The sequence below is a fragment of the Astatotilapia calliptera genome, chromosome 20 (assembly GCF_964374335.1).
Source record: "Astatotilapia calliptera chromosome 20, fAstCal68.1, whole genome shotgun sequence".
Classification (NCBI taxonomy): Eukaryota; Metazoa; Chordata; class Actinopteri; order Cichliformes; family Cichlidae; genus Astatotilapia; species Astatotilapia calliptera.
The window spans coordinates 4166518-4185509 of record NC_137441.1 but is presented as its reverse complement, the minus strand read 5'-3'; the positions used below and the strand labels follow the sequence as shown (position 1 = coordinate 4185509).

The window sequence follows — 18992 nt, the reverse complement described above, 5'->3', positions numbered from 1 at the left end:
GTTTCCAGGTAGAAAGCATGTGACAGTCAGGTGCCACTCTCCAGAGGTCTGAAAGAAGTCAACATGGAAGTTTCAAAAATGATTGCAGTTCCTCTTATGTCCACTTGAGGCTGGCTTCCATATGCACCTTTATAGCAGAACTAAACACCCTGGTCTAAAAAACAAAGAAAGAAAAAGAAAGGAAAAAAGTTTAACATCAGTCCAGTCGTTTATTTATTTATTTATTGTTACTCATCCATCCAGAACATCGGGTTTAACTGGATTTCTGTATTTTAAACCTCATGCTGATGCAAAAGTTCAGCAAAGAATGATTTTTAAGTAAGATGAGAACTTTCTGAAAAGTCATCTTTATTTTACAGAAGTTTTATTGAATCAGTTTTTTCCTTTTGTATCTTTGCCTGGTTTGGTAATAGGACTCTAAACAACAAAAATGGATTGTGACTTCTGGTAAAACCTGCCAGCAAAATCTCAGGATGTTGGCAAGACGGGCTTTTGGGCACTTTTAACAACCATGAGCTGTTAAAGGCTCATTCTGTTATTACTTTTAGCCACCCAGTCCACAGTGACTTTGACTCTTTACCCTCTGGCTGTTGTTTTAGAGTAGCTGTAAGGAGAACCGAAAGACTCGAGACTTCGTCTATTCCTACTGCAAACCATCGCCTTAATGACCAATATCCACTTCGGGGCTTTTTATCATTATTTTTATTCTACTTTTATCTTTTTTTTTTTCATTTGTTGTGACACTGTTTTATTCTTATGCATTGGATATGCGTCTCCATGTCTTTGGTCCTGGTTGTGTGTATGTTGAACGTCCTTATTATAAGTATGTATGTTGCACACATAAGTTTCTGCAAGACCAAGTGGTCAGAGCAGGACCTGCAGGGAGCGATTGAAAAACAGCCCAGAGATGCAGCACATACACAGGCAGAGAGACAAAAGTAAAGACAATAAAAATAAAAATGAAACACAGAAACAACCAAAAGCAAAAGTTATGAACGTCAACGTCATAAAAGTAACTCATGCCAGAAACAAAGGTATTAATAGTCAGGCAAACCATCTGCAGTCTAAAGTATTACAGTATCACAATAAATCCTGCTGTCTCAATTTTTTCCCCATAATCCATATGGATGATGACATCATCTTTTGTATTAAAAACTGATCTTTGCTGCCTCCTGCTGGATTAAAACGGCATCACAACCAGTGTAGACTACAAAGAAGATGGAAAATAGGGTAGAAGAAAGAAAATAGTCTAGAGAAAAGAAAAGAGAAGGAAGATGCAGATGAGATACAAACGAGGTATTAGTAGAAAGGAGGAGGAGAAGGCGAGGAAAATTACAGAGCAGGAAGACGACGTTAGATCCTAGAAGACTCGTGGGGTTTTCTGTGTGATTGTTTTCCTCTCTCTCGAGAGTTTTAAATAAAAAGTCTTCCAGTGGAGTCTGTCAACCTTTGCAATGACAGACTTGAGGTGCGTGCATACACCTGTGTTTGAAGGTGTGTGCTTTTTAAAAATTATTATTTTGGGCCTTTTTTCATAGAGACAGTAAAGCAGAGAGAGAGGAAGACATGCAGAGAGGCTGCAGTTCAGACTCGAACTCGGTCCTCCTGCACCCTGGCCCTACGGTCACCGGCTCACCCACTAAACCGGTGTACAGTTTGCGCTCTGTAATCAACTTTGTGCTGTAGTCGTATTATTCTCACATGAGATTATTTTAACAAACCAAGCACATTTTTCCTGATAATGATTTTTATCCTCCTGTACCTTTACTGTATAAAGAGCTTAAACCTCCAAAGTTTCAGGAGTGTTAGTCTTTATAAGAAGTGTTTGTGAACTAAAAATCAATCAATCCCAACGCAGGGGGAAATAATTCTGTCAGGGAGACCTACCCTTGGCACGACAGCTGTTGTGCAGGTGAAGCCAAAGGCAAGATATGCTTCATCATATGTTCTAGTCTTTGGCTTGGAAGCATATTTGGCAATGTTTCAACCTCTGCTTTGCATTTTTTTGGGAACGCTGTCAAGAAACCTGTCCATTATGCTAGCAGTGTCCAAGCATTCTTTTTTATTTCTTTTTCTTTTATTCATACCGCCCCCTACTGCAATGGCTGTGTGTGCCCCCCACTTTGGGAACCACTGGCCCAACCGGTCGCAGCAGATGGCCCCTCCCCCCCGTCAGCCTGGTTCTGCTGGAGGTTTCTTCCTGTTAAAAGGGAGTTTTTCCTTCCCACTGTTGCCAAAGTGCTTGCTCATAGAGCTCAGACCTGCTGACCCCATTCTGTGATTTTACATGTCCTACCACTTCATGGCTGAGTTACTGTCATTTAAAGTTGCCTCCACTTTGTTATAACATCACTAACAGCTGACTGTGGAATATTTAGTGACTCGTTGCACAGGTGGCATCCTATCTCAGGACCACGCTGGAATTCATTGAGCTCCTGAGGGTGACACGTTCCTTCACAAATGTTTGTAGAAGCAGTCTGCATGCCTGGGTGCTTGATTATACACCAGTGGTCATGGAAGTGATTGGAACACCTGGATTTATTGATTTAGATGGGTGATGAAACAAAAGTGATGTTTGTGGACAAATTCCTGCCTTATAAAGCCAGTAAATGAAAACTCTCCTGGAAAATGTCCATTTTCTGTGGACAGGCTCCGAAAGTTAGTAAGGACCATAGATCAGTGGATTGGTGCTGCTTTATACAATAACCAGGCTGAAACAACCTTGAAAACACAACTGTAATTAGTAGAGGAGCATAACGCATTTATTGAGGGGGTAAAAAAACAAAAACATAGAGACTTGTTTTCCTGAGATAATGAGATATAGTCCATCTAAAGCAATAAAACAGAACAGAAGTTCTGAGCAACCCTTTCATGAACACACAAAAAAACGCTGTTTTTCTGACTTAATGAGACCCCAAAGTCCAGCATGGAGGAGGGCCTACAGCGTCTGCTGCTAATTAGCTGAACCCTCCAACAATATTATTGCTCAAACCTGCAAGTATCTCAGTGTTTCAGACCCAAACTATTTTTTAAAACATGGATTAAAGTAAGCAGGGAAGGCAAATCGAGCTCTGAAGTGAGACTCGTTTAGGATTTTAAAATATCTCATTAATAGAAAAATGCAGCAGATTTGTTTTTTAAGGAAAAGTTTTCTCGGAAATCTAAGTTAATGTGCTCATTAATGAGGAAAAAGAGGCCAACTTGTTTTTCTCATATAAGCGTGTCATGCTTCGGCAGATTAATGCACCGACAGTTTCAGATTGAATAGGTGTGACTCTATGAGCAGCTGAAGGAACATAAGCTGGCTTTGAAGCCGTGTAAGATTTTGAATTTAGGAGTTTTATTTCTAAATGGGATATTCCCTCACTCGGATCTTGATATTTGTTGTGCAGAATGTCTTCAGACGTCACTGTCAAGATCTGAAGCTTCAGTTCCTCCTTACACAGATAAATGTACAGGAACACACACTACAAATGATGAAGTGCTCATTAGGTCTCATATGACAGTACAGAGACAGTAATGGACCAGAGAGAGAGAGAGAGAGTGTGTGTGTGCACGTGCCTGTATGCCTGTCTTTGTGAGGACCAGCACAAGTTTAAAACCTTTTGGGGACTTTGCTTACAGTCTTAATTTTGAGGATTTAGACCAGTTTTAAGATTCAATTTAGAGTCAGGCGCAGGTTCAGGGTCAAGGACCTGGGACTGCAGTAGTTCTTGCAAACATACCACCGCACTGAAATACAAACAGTGTGTGTGTGTGTCTGTGTGTGTGTTTCCCAGGAGAGCTCATACCGCAGAAACAAAGAGCTATTTATTAGCGTATCCACCTGTAAATCACCACAGAGACCACAGACAGGGTAGAGTCCCATCCACCCACTCGATAAGACTGAAAACATAATAGTAATAAAACTTTATGCGATTCATATTTATATATTTAGAGTATGAGAACACATAACACCACCACAAGAGAGAGAGATGATCATTTTCACTTTGAATGCGTCCAATGTTAATTTAAATTACACATTTTCATTTATTTTAAAAATGCTGAAGTCTCCTTCTTTTAAAGACATGTAAAGACATTATGTGATGTTTAGCAGATATAATAGTAAGTTTTACACTCGCTCGCAGCGGTGAGGAATCTGACTGCAGATTTATTCTTTTATTTTGGTCAGAATGAGCAGCACACTCTCCTGCAAGTCTGAGGTCATGAGGAGTCTCAGCCAGATTGCTCTCTCCGAGCTTGTGGATGACTCGAAAACTGAAGTGGGAGTTCAAAAGCATCATGTTCATAAGTGGGAGTAGAGTAGTGAAGTGATGAGTTTGCAGTGGTAAGGAGATGACAGGAAAACTGTCAATGTGCTGGCTGGTGTATGTTCTTTTACTTTGGTCTTCTGGGTGTCTCTGTCATAAACTAGGGTTTGTGTTGGACTCACGACACAGGACTCTGAACAAAAGTTGAATAGGTTTATTTACAAGAAAGTCAGAGACTAGACTTGAGACAGAAAGGGTTTCCAAGTAGCGAAGTTCAAAGCTCCAACAGGTTAATCCAGAGTTTCCTTTCTCCACAACAATCTCTCTCGGATCCACCTCCAGGTTTCTGCAGAGAAGAGAAAGAAATGTAAGCAATGTTAATGGAGTGAAACAGCGCAAACACACATGTTGAAGGAAGCAGTGATAGTGATAGTTCAACAATCAGGCACCAACTCAAGGTCTGACTTGGTCTTTCGTAGCCAGAGAATCAGGTGATTACCAACAGGTGAGTTCATCACTTTCAGGTGTGCAGGACCAAAGTGCAGGAATCCAGAAGAGACCCCGCCCCTGAAACACAAAGGTGTTTTAATTGTTCACAAACATGCTTTCATATACACAGACAGAGAGAGAGAGCATCAAAGAGGAGAGAACGACAGAAAGACGGAGTCAGCAGGGGAAGACTGGAGGACCATGACAGGTGGAGAACGGACAGACTGGGAAACTGAAGAACTGAACACACCTCGAAATAGCTGTCCAGAGATGTGTTGTAGCTGCCCAGCTGAGCCTCTCTGAGAGCGAGGGAGTGTTGAATAGGTCTGAGTCTGCTGAGTCCATTCTCTGGACTGATCATTGTCATAAACCAGGGTGTCGGTTGGAGTCAAGACGCAGGAGTCTGAGGACATTTCAAAGGTCATACAAATACAGACAACGAAGAGAATTAACCATTTACACACTACAGAAATCTAGTTTCCTCGTTTATTGCATCTAGTAGTAAATGTGACGTTTCGAGCGCACTTAATCACGGATGATGGATCACAGTGACCATGACCAGTGACAATATTATCCAATCAGAGACTCACATAGGAGTAATACATGTTGCCTTGGCCTGAGTCAAAAATCAGTACTTAGAAAATAAAAAAGAAACAACAGGAAACAAATAACAAATAACCCAGGAACAAACAGATGGACAGATGTAAAACCTACTCAGCCAGTTAACCACATATCCACTCAGGTGAGCAAGTGACTGATAGAGAGCAGGAGAGGAAGAAAACTGGCAAGAAACAGAACAAAAGAAGAGGAATTACAAAATAAAACACCTCTAATTATAAGCAATAAATCCAGACCCTCATATGCGATACAAGATGGATGGATGAATGGATAAAACATACACAAGGTGTATGTTTTACTAAAGGCAGAGTTTGAAACTATGTGTTGTCCGGTGTTTCTCTGTGTGAGGATCTTTTTTATTTCTCTTTAGCATGAAGACGTATCTACAGACCTGAAGGACATCAGGAACTCTGCAGTCAAAAGTGGAGGAGCAACCTGCAGCAAGCACACCAGAAGAGCCAAGCTTTGAACTGAGGTCCTTACTTAACATTGCTGTGATGAATAAACTTTGTGAAGTATGCGTCACTTTGTGTCAACTTGTGAGTCGTTTTTGTTGTTTTACATCTCTTTGTATCTGTTTCTGTCATCAACATAATCCACAACCATTTATACTCCTAGAGCTGAAACCTTCCACTAAATGCAGAAAAAAGGAAAAGGAGAATTTGAAAAAGGAAACAAAGAGTTTTTCCAAAGTTCACAGCAGTGCATTTCGTTTTCTCCAGCTGTTGTATCTTCCTCTGTAACGTCTCTGAATCTCTGTCCTCCCGTGCTCATATAGCTGAAAATACACACAGAGGCCGATGCTGCACTGCATGTGGCAGGTTAATAGAGGTGCACGACAAGCAGTTGTGATGTCATTTTTGGCGCGAGCCTCTGTTCGCAAGGACGACAATGGCGAGGATAAACTGCCTGTTAAGCATTTGAACCCTGTGGGCATAGTCGGGCCCCTGCAGTGTTGCACAGAACTATCAGTTTATAGCTATGGCTCACACACACACACACACACACACACACACACACACACACACACACACACACACACACACACACACACACACACACAGAGTCATGTTCCTGTAACCTCAAACCCAGTGTGAGTACTGAAATGTGATGAATTACATAATGAGGTTTTGGTTTTGTCCCCCAGAGGGAGCCGAGTCCCCACAACGTGAGTACGCAAACTGATGTCCTCACAATATCACGAACACAAGAGCACACACACACACACACACACACACATTAACAATACACACAGATACTCACACTCGCTGATGTCAGCCTATTGCCCCAACCACACCCCCCACACATCACGCAGACTCCTCCCTCTGAAGGTGGAGCTCCCCCCCCCCACCACCACCCCTTACACATTATCATCAGACCCTCTTTCCGCTGTGTGTGAGGAGAGAGAGGGAGGGCGGTAGAGAGACATTAACTTGTCATTGCTTTCACAGTGTAGTAAAAGCCCCATTAAGCTGGTGCTGCTGCTGCTGCTGCACAGTTACCTGCGGGCATCACACACGCACACACACTCAGTCATACAGAAAGACACGTGTACGTTGCGCTCAGTGTTTCTGTGTAACAGTGTGTGTGTGGTCTTCCACCTTTCAGCGCTTTGCATTTTTACCTGCAGTGGAGATCGTGCACACGCCCCCCCCTCTCTCTCTCACTCACTCTCTCTCTCTCGGCGCGCACGCTCCTCGCGCATGCACGCAGCAGCAGCAGCGGCAGCAGCACCGAGGGAGCGATCAATACGCTAAAAGCCCGGAGAGGATTTAAACCGGAGCGGAGAACCGGAGGGGGACTCGGCAGGAATTATGAAGGTAACGGAACAGCAGAGGGGGGTCCCGGTTTGGCTTTTATTTGCTCGGCTCCGGGGCGCGCGCGTGCATGTGTGCGCTCGGCCGTTTTGACCGAGAAACCCGGTTTGTCGGAGCGGTTTCTGTTTTTTTCATTTTGTTCCTCTTGCAGGTACAAACGGCGCTGTCAGCAGATCCACAGCCGACCCATGCAGCCTACTGTCCGGGCTCAGGGGCAGCGGGCTGTCGGTCGCATCCTCCATCAGCACCACGTCTTTATGTGTGTGTGTGTGTGTGTGTGTGTGTGTGTGTGTGTGTGTGTGTGTGTGTGTGTGGCACTGTGTAAAATCAGAACTGCGAGTGTAAAGTAACAGCTGGTTTGGGATCAGTGTGAGTGGACGGGTGACACTGTGTGTGTGTGTGTGTGTTTACATGGTGACAAGCAGCTGGGTCTGCGCTATAGAAGCCGCTCTTTGTCTGCTCTGACCGTTTGTCATGAATGGCAGCAGGAGTAAGAGGAAGAGGTGTATACATACAGGAGGAGAGGGGTACAGTGGGGTGATGAAGAGTACATTAAGGAGGAGGAGGAGGAGTTGTTGTGTAAAACACTCCACACTGCAGAAGGTGTTTTAACCTGAAGCTGATTTACTGCCAAGGATGGAGAGATTAGGAGGAGACCTGAGGGAAAATAACGTTTTGGGTTTTGTTATCATTGTAGTGGAGAGGACAGGGTGTGTTGTCAGGGAGGAGGAGCTGGTTGTAGTATCAGATTGTGGGTGATGGTGTGTTTATGTATGTAATGCGTGGAGTGTTGCTGGATGCTGCAGAGCTGTGAGGATGCTTTTAATCTGAGCTGTTCTGATGAAGAGTGATAAAAGGGGGTAAAGTGGGGGGTGTATCTGGCAGCCAGCTCTAGGACACTCTGCTGAAGGAGCAGCTAAACAGAGAAGCAGTTAAACGTTTCAAACTGCGCAGAATGGAAATGTCTCCACACTGGATAAAACTGCCATCAGTCAGCTCTTTTCCATTTTCAGTGCTCGCGCTCTGGTCCAAGAAGAAAAGTGTGCTCCAGCGTTTTTCTGTGGGGTCACAGTGTGGAGGGCCTGAGGTTTGGTGCTGGAAAATAACAAAACTGGACTTAAATGTAGGGTTAATGGTATTAATGAATCGATCACAGATGCAGATACCAACGCATTTTCATCCACGATCATCATGTGGTGCTTTTTAGGCTGGATTTAAACTTTGCTTTGTAAAATAAAATTAAAGATGTATTCCCGTTGTTGACATAATTTATTTGCGTTGCTTTGATTTCAGCTCAGTGTGAGAGTCTTTACTGTATGTACAGGTGTCTCCCTTACCTGCTTTCACCGTGTTCATTCCTCACAGACACCTGACCCGATGCGACTGAAAGTGAAACAATATTAATCAGGGTTACTCTGCCTGCATCCACCCGTCAATTCAGCCCCTCCCACAGTCCAAAGACATGCATGTTCAGGTTAAGTTTGAGGTGGATGCAGGCGCGAGCATGCATGCGTGATTGTCTCATTATCTGTCTTTGCAATCAGATAATGCGTGGTTCATGTGCACAGAGGAAGGCTGAGTGACATTTTCCTACTGAATTTGATTAGTTTGTGTTTTGTGTTGAACTGTTAAGAATGAATGAACAGATCAAACTGACATCCAGTCCAAATATACGGTTGGATCACTTATCCCTACACTTTATCAAACATGCGATTATAGATCAGCTCAAGGTAATGAAAAAACACAAAAATATGGGAAACTAATGAAAATGTCACTCCCAAGCCCGGGTAAATGGACAGGGTGTCGGGAAGCGCATCCGGCATAATATTTAGGCCAAATCAAACATGCGGATCATAAACTTTATAGATCAAAATAAAACAAAATAGTAAAGATAAAGGTTAAAACAAAAGCCCATGTGTGTATATATATATATATATATATATATATATATGTGTGTGTGTGTTAGGGGTGCAACGATACACAAAATTCACGGTTCGGTTCGGTTCGATACTTTGGTGTCACGGTTCGATATTTTTTCGATACAAAAAAATGTTCATGCCTTTTTAATTTGTCATTTATTAAACTTATAAATATATATTTTAACTCAAAAGTACAGTTTTTAAATTTAATGTTGCTGAAACAAAAGTAATTAAAAAAATAAATCTGATTGAGGAATCACTCATCTTTGGAAAAGAGAGTTTATTACAGAGAAATGGCTCTTCCCAAAATAAAAGCTATACTATACACTTCTTCTGGGCTATATTCTCAGCAGCATATTGTAGCGGGTCAGGGCTGTTCGGGGTTCTGTTTGTACAGTTATGTTTTGTTTATGTTGCCATAGTGACGGGTGACGCCTAGTCCTGTCAGCGTTAATCTCGTTGAAATGACGTTAACGCCACAACACGGCAAATCTCCGTTAACGAGCTACCCCTGCATGGGGCTAGACGGCCAACACGTTAACGAGCTAACTGCGCTAGCACACTAGTTCCCACCCATGTAATTGAGCATTGCGTGGCACATCCAACATACTGTTTTACTTTAGTCCTTGACGCGCTTACCTTCAGGGTCATACGTCACATGAAAACCAAAATAAATAAAAGGAGAGCTTAACTTCTGTCTCGCTAGCTTGCCCTGCGCTCTTCCTTCTGGCAATGCTGTCTGTGTTGAACGCTCAGTGGATCTGCGCTCGACAGTGCAGCCTAGGCGGCGTAGTCGAACGCAGATTCACAGAGCGCTCAACACAGACAGCATCGTCAGAAGGAAAGTTGATAAAATAAATTACAAAATTTGTATTGTTCAATACATATGCGTACCGAACCGAAAGCACTGTATCGAACGGTTCAATATCGATACGAGTATCGTTGCACCCCTAATATATGTATATATATATATATATATATATATATATATATATATATATACACATGGGCTTTTGTTTTAACAGGAGTTCACCCATTCAGATCAGCCAAGCTTAACCCAGCGTACAGATGACAGTTACAGCTGGTGTGATTTTTATTTTACAACTTACACCTCTGGCAGGGCGAGTTTCACTTTTTCCCGTTATGAAGGAAGGTTTATAGCCCAGCAGATCAACATGGCTTTGCTCCAGCCGCCGTCACGGAGACAAAGAAATCGGCTTTTATGTCTTACATGAAGTGGAAGTAATTTTGTTTTTGGCACTATGTTGCATTATGCATATCTGATGTTTGTTTTTTGAAATGGGCATGTGAGAATGGATGACTAATAAATGAAGCCGAGCCTGAAAAATAAAAATGAAAAACGTTACTAAAAATAAAGATTATATAGACCCCCCCCCTGCCCACCCCCACACCACCCTCCACTACCGTTCGGGGACACTGGCGACCATCTCTGTCCTGTTTGTTTGAGAGCCGAGGTTTTCAAGTGTCTCTTGAAGCATTCTCTCAGCCTCACATGTTTAATTAATGCCTGTTTCTGAAGTCTTTTGCACACATGACGTCACATGGCCGTGTCCAGAGTGTTATTCTAGAACAATGTTCGACATTTGATCTTTTTTAATATGTAGAAAACAGGGGGAACTATTCTGATTCGGATGGAAATGCTGTGTATGGTTTAAACGAGGAAGCTGCCTGTGTAAATCACACATAAGGAAGCAGACATGATGCTCGTTCAGTGCAGCGGACTATTACCTGCTGCTGCTGTTACATTGGTGCAATGGGGACCTGGCAGGTAAAAGAGTCTTTAATGTCCAATCCAACTGCATCAGGCCTTTTTGTTCTCATTTTCACCTCCATCAGATGATGTCTAGAAGACTTCAGGGCTACAGTGCATGTGTGAAAATGGCTTATAGAGCTGGTTCAGGGATTTTTAGCCTCTGAAAAGGACTCTGAAAAGTCTCAGCAGCCTTTTTATATGCACTTTAGTAAAAGACGTGACGTACGTCAGAGGTATATTCCTTTCTAGCCTTCAGGAGCTGATGAGGCTTCTCAATAGGAACACCTGTATCCTCAGTAAACCTTTTCTCAATGTTTTCCTCTGTGCTCGTCTGTTTTTAGAAACACTTGGGAACCATATCTGATGAGAAATTGATCGATTGATTGAGCTAGCATGTGTCGTGCTTCCTGTCTTTCACAGCAGGATGAAGACTGGAGATATTTTCGTGCAGCTCATTATAAACATGGATTTGTGGATTCAAGCTGAAGTTGTTGTCAAGGTTTAAATGTTTGATCTTCATCACTGTGCCTCGGTTTCGACCGGGTCACACACAAATATGTTGATGGACAGGAACCTCTTAATGATGCCACTTAATTAGGAACAACTCTAGACTTTGCCCCAGAGTTCCTGTCTTGCTTTTTAACAATATCAATCTTTTTTTTTAAACTGTTCCTTTTGTTTGTGCTGAGAGGGTGGAGCTGGAGAAACTTGGTGAGAAAGGCAAATCTTTTGCAGTTGCATGAAATTCTCAGAGGCAGAATTTTAAACAGATGCTTGAAACATTTCTCAAAGATTTAGCTCCATGTTGACGTCACAGAATCATGCAGCTGGTGCAGATTTGTGCGCAGCATCTTTTGAAATGGTCTGTTTGACTGAGATCTGGTGACTGTTGAGGCCATCTGAGTCAACTAAACTCATTGTTATGTTCCAGAAACCAGCCCGATGTTGTGTCTGTGCATTTTTTTAAAGAAGCAGCATGGCTTCAGTGTGATAAAATGCAAGAGACCGTCTGCTGCTTCTTTCTCTTAGAGAAATATAAATGCAGCCAAAAATCACAGCTCAGCCGTAGGGGTGGGCGGTATAAACGGTATATGGTAGAAACGATATAAATTTGGCCAACGGTAGAGATTTTGACTATACCGCTCTATCACGATAGCGCATGTTGGTGGTGTCATCATGCTGCACCTGTTTTGGTCGAAAGCATCGCAGCGGCTACAAACAATATCATCTGCAAATTATGCCGGGCGACAATATTAGCGAAGAGATGAAACATTTTTTAGAATATGAGGAAAGCCAAAAACTGCGCTTCCTCCACTTCCGTACCATTGATTCATTAATGTTGAATTCTCTCGCAGCTGCTCTGTTCCCATGTTGTTGCAGTATATTAATGACTAACCTCATATTGTGGATGGATTATCTCAGTTGTTCTCCTGACTGAAGTTTGGTCCATTTACAGCATCCTGCCATGCGATTGCATTTGTTCCTAACCCTCACATTAACTTTTATCGAGTGGAAAAAAGTTGGCTTCATCCTCCAGCTTCACTATGTTTGTTATGCTAATGTAGCTGTGTTGCTAGCGATCACGTAGCACCAGCTAGTCCAACTTCAGTAACCCTACAAACGTCACTGCTGTTTAGTTTTCTGTCTTCATTTATGTTGGAAGTGATAGCAGAGCTGTACGTTTTATTTTTTTCAGAAATCTCTGAGTCAGAACATGCAATATCATTTTTAGGTGGAAACTAGCGAGCTAACTTCCTGCTAACTTCTAACGCCGTTAAATTTAATAAATTCTGTTTTCATGGATGCCTGGATGTTAAACTTAATTGTTACACCTGGTAAAGCAGCAACGCTGATCATTTTATTAAAGATGAAAGAATTTAGACAGTTTTTAACTCTTAGTGATGCTGCAGAGTTCATTTGACTTTGGGACCTGAAGCGGACAGAGTTTTGGGCTCCTGACTACGGTAGCCGTAATGCTCCGACAATCCATCAAGTGGTGCGGCTTCGTACTTTACCAAAGTCGTACTAAAACATTTTTGACAGATTTTTGAGCGCCATGTGCCACATAAAATCAGTTTGAGGTCAGTAAGCACAACCAGAATTCATACATAAGGTGTATCCGATTATAAGGCGCACTGTCAATTTTTGAGAAAATTAAAGGATTTTAAGTGTGCCTTATAGTGCGGAAAATACGGTATACAGAAGAAAAGACTATATCGTTACCGCACATGCTTCAAATTATACCGCGATATGGATTTTAGGCCATATCGCTCAGCCCTAGCTCAGCCTGTAACTCATGAGATGGGTGGTTCTGTCAGTGAAAATTAAAAAAAGGTCATGAGGTCCTGGGTTTGAAGCCCCCGACCAGCCGAAGCCCTTCTGTGTGGAGCTTCTGTTCTTTTCATGTCTGCGTGGGTCCTCTCCTTCCCCCTAAATGATTGCCTGTCTCTATGTGATAGTCTGGCAACGTGTCCAGGGTGTACCCTGCCTTTCACGCTATGAAAGCTGGGATAAGCTCCAGCTCCAGCAACCTTGAATTAGATTGGCAGTATGGATGAAGAATGGTTGGAAATTTCAAACAGGCTTTGATTATTGACTCTTCTCGTGAGCATTGAAGCCCGAAAACATCTTTCAGCACAGCTCTGTCAGAAATATGACATTTGTGTTTACAGCAGTTCTGGGTTTTGCTGTTTGAGTGGTTGGTTTGGTTGCAGAGGTTGTTGGTGGTCTTCTGTGCACACTGCTTTGGGACTTGGATGATGGAGTTTTAACTATGGGTGTGAACGCTGCAGTTACATAATGGCATTGATGTACATGGAGGAAGGCTGAGTGACATTTTTCTGCTGAATTTGATTAGTGTGTGTTTTTTCTACCCTGGTCTTGTCTTTGCACTAGTGCACAGAAATATGATTCTATAGACTCGCTGCACTGGTGCTGTATAGTGATATAAAATAAAAAGGAGAAAACACTCTCAGAACTAAATTGAATTCTCTGTTGTGCATGTCATCAGTTTTCTCCCATGCATAGCTCTATACGGCTTATTTTATTTATTTTATTGATCGTCAGTCATCTGCATCACAGGTGTTGCTGTACTTTCAATCTTGTACTGAGTTGCAGAAGTCTTTGGTTGCTGCAGTTTCAAATATTAAATACAGATTATTACTTTTCTTTATTACTTTCCCATAAGTATAGAATATGTAACTTATTATGTAAACTTTGTACAACAAATAATGTGTTTTACATATTTTTTTTCAGAAGGGTTCATCACTCTGTTTCTCAGTTTTCCCTCTTGCACCATGAAGGTCAGTCACAGAATTCCATTGTACTCTGTGCAATGCCAATAAAGGTTCGTTCATTCATATGTTAATGACTCAAGTGTCTGCCTCACCTGAAGTCATTAAACTTTCCTCCAAAAGTATTAAAAGAGGAATGTAAAATGAGGTAGTGGGGTTAAGAGAGAACAGCTTTATGAAGCCAGCAGAGAAGAGTGTTTGAAGTGTGTGAGGTGAGAGCAGGCAAGGTGTTGCCCTCGGGTTAATATTTATCCAGGGCTCCAGCAGGTGACAGATTACTGAACTCATGAACAAACGTAGCAGAAATGCAACAGAACAACAGAGCCGAGTCAACACAGAAAACGACCGAGCAAACAGAGGAGTGGACCGAAGAGCAGTGCCGGCTGTGTTCACAGGATGAAATATTAACACGATTACGATCATCACAGTCCTAATGAGTCCGGAGGCTCGACGAGTCTGAGGCTCAAACTTTCATCGTACCAGAGAGCTAAACAGCTGAACGGATAATAAATGTCGAGGAAGCTTCGCTGCACAGTTTCATTTCACAGCGTGCAGATTAAAGCTGCGGCGGGCAGAAATCTGGAAACACCAGTGAGTCAGTGCAGGGGTTTGATGTATTGCATACTGCAGCCCAGTGCTTAGGAATGGGTATTGATAAGATTTTCACGATTCCGATTCCATTTTCGATTCTGTTTAACGATTCGATTCTCTTATCGATTCTTTTTAAAAAGGAGAACACTAAGGTCGATTAGCTTAGAACTTTGTTTTATATCTTCTCTTTGAACAAGATAGAAATTTAGGAGTAACATGGCCTTACAAACCCAACAGTGAGATCTTAAGAGATCCACAGCCTACGGATGTAAAATAATAAAATAAATATTCTTCTGTAGCAATAACAAAGTATAACATAAATTATTCTGTAGCAATTACACAAGAATATCCAGTAATGTCCCTGCCTACAATTAAACACATTCACTTACATCTGCTGTGGCAAACGGGTGCAAGCCTTTGACCACAAACTGAGTCACTGCTCGGTGACATTCGTCTATCCTGGCCTGAAAGGAGACGCTACCGGTAGACTGCAGCGAGAACTGCCAGCGTCTGAGCTAGCCAGAGTCTGTCTGTCTGTCCCATCATGGTCACCTAAATGCACAGTAATGGCAGGTTTTGTAATAAGGCAGATCGCGCTAACATAATATGCACTGTTAGTTGATTATTTACCTGCCGCATTAACGGGAGACGACGTGCAAACGTTACCGCTGCTGCTGGGTTGAGTTTCACGAGTCTGGAGCGGAATTAAAAACACGACATTCATTTAGGTCATCGTGTGTTTTGTGAGCAAATGCTTTTGCATATTCGTAGTGTTTCCTCCCTTAAATGAAGTATCTACTTTGCAAATACTGCAAGTTTCCCTGTTGTCATCCGTTCTCGTAAAGTATGACCAAACTTTTTAGCGTTTGAGCCGCTTAGGCGCCGTGTTTCCTGCCAGGTAAACGACGCTCCGCAACGTGGTGACGTCATTCGGGGCGACTGGAATCAATAAGGGAATCGTTTGCAAAAAGTGGCAAACTATTCCAAGGAATTGAAAGAGTGGGAACCGGTTTTCAACAAGAACCGGGTTTCGATACCCATCCCTACCAGTGCTACTGTAAAGTTAGCAGCTTAGCTTTCCAGCTGAAGAACAGCATGCTGAGAATATTATTGCCATACTTGTTCAGAATGTATACAACATGAATGCAGACACTGTGGTTTTGAACATCATCTGTTTAGAACCACGACTCGAAACAAGGGTGGAGAGTAGTGAGGTTATCCGCTAATGTTAGCAAAGCTCAGTTAGCAAGATGCATCCATCTATCTGCTAATGGATAAACAACAGATTAATAAGCCAGCTAAACACAACATTGTAACACAACAACCGTTGAGATTTCTCATGTGATGTCATGTGTACATTACTTAAAAGTTGTTTGCCATATTGGATGTGGATACAACCACTGGTTGCTAGCAAAAATGGGTATTCACCAAATGGTTGGCAGTGGTTCCTTGAGGTTGCTCGGTGAAAGAAGTTGCAAAGAAGCCAAAAATCTCCTAGTGATTGCTTTGGTTGCCTGTTGTTTTTCCATGTTTGTCTGAAAGTACTTAACAAGTACCAGAGTAGGAGTAAGAAAAAGTGTAACCCAAAGTGGAAATGGCGAGGATTCACCTTCAAATTAAAAGCCGACAGCCAACATGTTTCATAAGGCACAACTTTTACCTTGAAGGAAACGGTCTCTGTGTCCAGTTTGTGTTTCACTTTTTACAGCTCACTACAGCTCAGAGTAGCTGGACAGTGTTTGTGGACATGTCCATCATTTCTATTCAAACTAAGACCACAGAGGTTTCTGGCAGCTGACTGGGGGAATACGCATTTTCCCCTAGCGACAGGTGGCTGCCAGATGGTCACTGGCCAGTCTCTGAGCTTGTGTAACTGGGGCTTTATTCACTTGATCTTACATTGTCACTATGATTGGGACACGTCCAAAATGGCAGCCAAGTAAAAGTCACATGATGAGTCACATGTTCATAAAACCTCATTGTACAATATGTAGCCCTAATAAAAGTGTAGCCCACCAGGATTCCTGCACTTAGTTTCACGATAGCTGTTCATCAGTGACTGTCCACTCAGTCTGTTGTCAGTCATTGTCGTCTTCTTCACAAATCTGATTTCTATGTTCCCGGCTTCGTATCCGATTGGCTGAATCCGTCCCGAGACTTCGCTGCGTTACAAACTCTGACTTGTTTGTTTTACAGAAAAGCAAAATAATTAAAAGATGTTTTTGTTTGCTTTTAGTCACTTGCCAGCTTCTTGTTTGCTTGTTTACAGAAAAAATAAACAAAACCCAACATCTCCAGACTGCTGATTAAGCACCCAAAATGTTAACTTGAAAATGAGTTTAACAGCAATTATCCTTCTGCAAATGTGTTTGGATCACAGCATGAGATGATTCAGACACAGCGCAGATCAAACACATTAGCCAAAGAAAAAAATCCTAAGATCCAAGATCTGCTGTTAACTATTGCAAAGACTGAATTTTCAAAACAGTGTTAAAAAATCTGTACCTACAAGATTATGCCTGATGGCGCCAATGGTATTGTTTGTCAGGTAGTTACATTCAAATGGCTCCAAAGCACGCCAACATCATGAACATCATCAACAGGTTCATGTGTCAGCAAACCTCAAAGCAGCCATGCTCCTATTTTTAATCCTTACCAGAATTCACATGGCTGAAATACATTAAAAATATAACAGCACAGCTATTATGAGTGAGAAAGTATCTGTAGAGCCATTTTTCTTCTTGGACCATTAAAAAGCATTTTAGGTTTTAATTAAAAAGCATTAAAATGCTCTTTATTGCTTTAATGTAGGAATCTGACTGGATTAATTGAAGTGGCCATCAGAGGAACTGCAGTCACTTCCCTGGAGGTTGCTACTTGGTCCATCATCCTTTCGTTGCCACGTTTTTCAGTGTTGGGCAGTTGTTGCCACTGTTTAGAGACCACCTTTAGGTGCTGGATTTTTCACCATTAACAAGGCTCCCAGCCATCCGGGGGAGGTTAACAGCCAAGAGACCTGTAATCGGCTAAAGTCTACTCGACTCAAGTGTTGAACACAGCAGCTAAATTCTCATGAAATTTATATCACGATGTAGATAGAATACATTTTGCTAGATACTTGGATGCCACTAAAATACCATCAGCAATGCCGAATATAATTCAGCACAGAGTATGAGGTGTGGCCAAAAACTTCAGCTACCGTGCCTGTAAAAAGCAAAAAGCCGTACTTGATTTAAATTTGGCTGCCCTTCCCTCTAAGGTCATCTGCAGCGCTCCCAGCACTTCTGTTATGTTTGGATCAGTCTGTGAAAGTCAGCATAACATAAATAAGGATGGGTGTTTTTTTGAGCTACTCTAGTGGAGTCTCAGAATAAAAATATAGAACTGTAAGTGATCAGAACGGGTCTTCTTCAAATTACCAGTGCATCAGTTTTAACAGCAGCGTGCCTCTATAGGTCTATAAGTGCACATGCTACTAACTATTCTTTTTTTTTAGTAAAAATGAAGTGTGATTGACAATGTAAGGACAACATGTTACATCAGGTTAGTAAAGGTCTGGAAATTCCTGCACACTTCAGAGTCTCAGCTTTAATTTGAGACCACTGAGGAGCTGTGAACATTTTTATATGAGCGTAAATGTAATTGATCAAATGAACATAATTATAAATAGCGAATCCTTTGCAGGCAATGACTCCCAGAAGTCTTTAACCTATCATGCAACAGCGTTGCCTTGCTAGTGATGATTTGTGCATGCTGCACTGCTGCTGTCGTCAGGTATTTGTGGCTCTTTGAACATTTTTTGTCAGTGAAACTAATAAAGGAGGAAAAACAAACACGTTTTCAGACGTCTCTGAATCAAAGCGTCTGCCAGATGAGCAGCACTCTCCAGAGTCCCTGTCACTTCAGTGTTGGGATCCGTCTAATCTCTGCACGGCTCCTGCCTTTTTCCTGGAGTCTGAGCTGATGGTTCTGATTGATAGGTCTGAGCTCTGCTGGTTTCTGTTTCAGAATAATCAGCTGTGTTTTCTGGAAACAGTGAGGTGGCTGTGAGTTTCAGCAGCAGCAGCGTCTCTGCAGTCTGACTCAGCCCATCTGATCCAACTCCAGCTGATCACTGCGAACAATCAGCTGATTTCATGGATGTTTCTTCTTCTGGTTTTAGATTTTACAATTTTTGCTTCTGGAAGGATGAGGAGCTGTTACCCGATCAGAGCTCTTAGTCAGCATTCATGGTCATCATC

At 42.2% G+C, this 18992-nt stretch overlaps 1 protein-coding gene and 1 long non-coding RNA gene across 9 annotated transcripts in view; one reads left to right on the top strand and one right to left on the bottom strand.

Annotated features, from left to right (window-relative positions):
* Positions 1-4449: 4449 nt before the first annotated feature.
* LOC145423103 (uncharacterized) lies at positions 4450-6640 on the bottom strand. 3 transcript variants are annotated; one of them, XR_013904212.1, is made up of 4 exons: positions 5749-6640; positions 4990-5142; positions 4750-4817; positions 4450-4596 (listed from the first exon to the last, which is right to left on the bottom strand). It is a non-coding gene; the product is annotated as an uncharacterized LOC145423103 (long non-coding RNA). The 3 variants fall into 3 exon arrangements; XR_013904213.1 differs by lacking the exon at positions 5749-6640 and having other exon boundaries at positions 4704-4817; positions 4990-5716; XR_013904211.1 differs by lacking the exon at positions 5749-6640 and having other exon boundaries at positions 4990-5716.
* A 93-nt stretch (positions 6641-6733) lies between these two features.
* magixa (MAGI family member, X-linked a) overlaps positions 6734-18992 on the top strand; it is a 62118-nt gene continuing 49859 nt past the window's right edge. For 4 of the 6 annotated variants that reach the window (XM_080295257.1, XM_080295258.1, XM_080295259.1 and 1 more), the window contains exon 1: positions 6743-7177. The gene's annotated coding sequence lies outside the window, so the exon portion shown is untranslated. Of the gene's footprint in view, positions 7178-18992 lie in introns of all 6 variants that reach the window. The other 2 variants (XM_080295261.1, XM_026153460.2) reach the window with 2 other exon arrangements.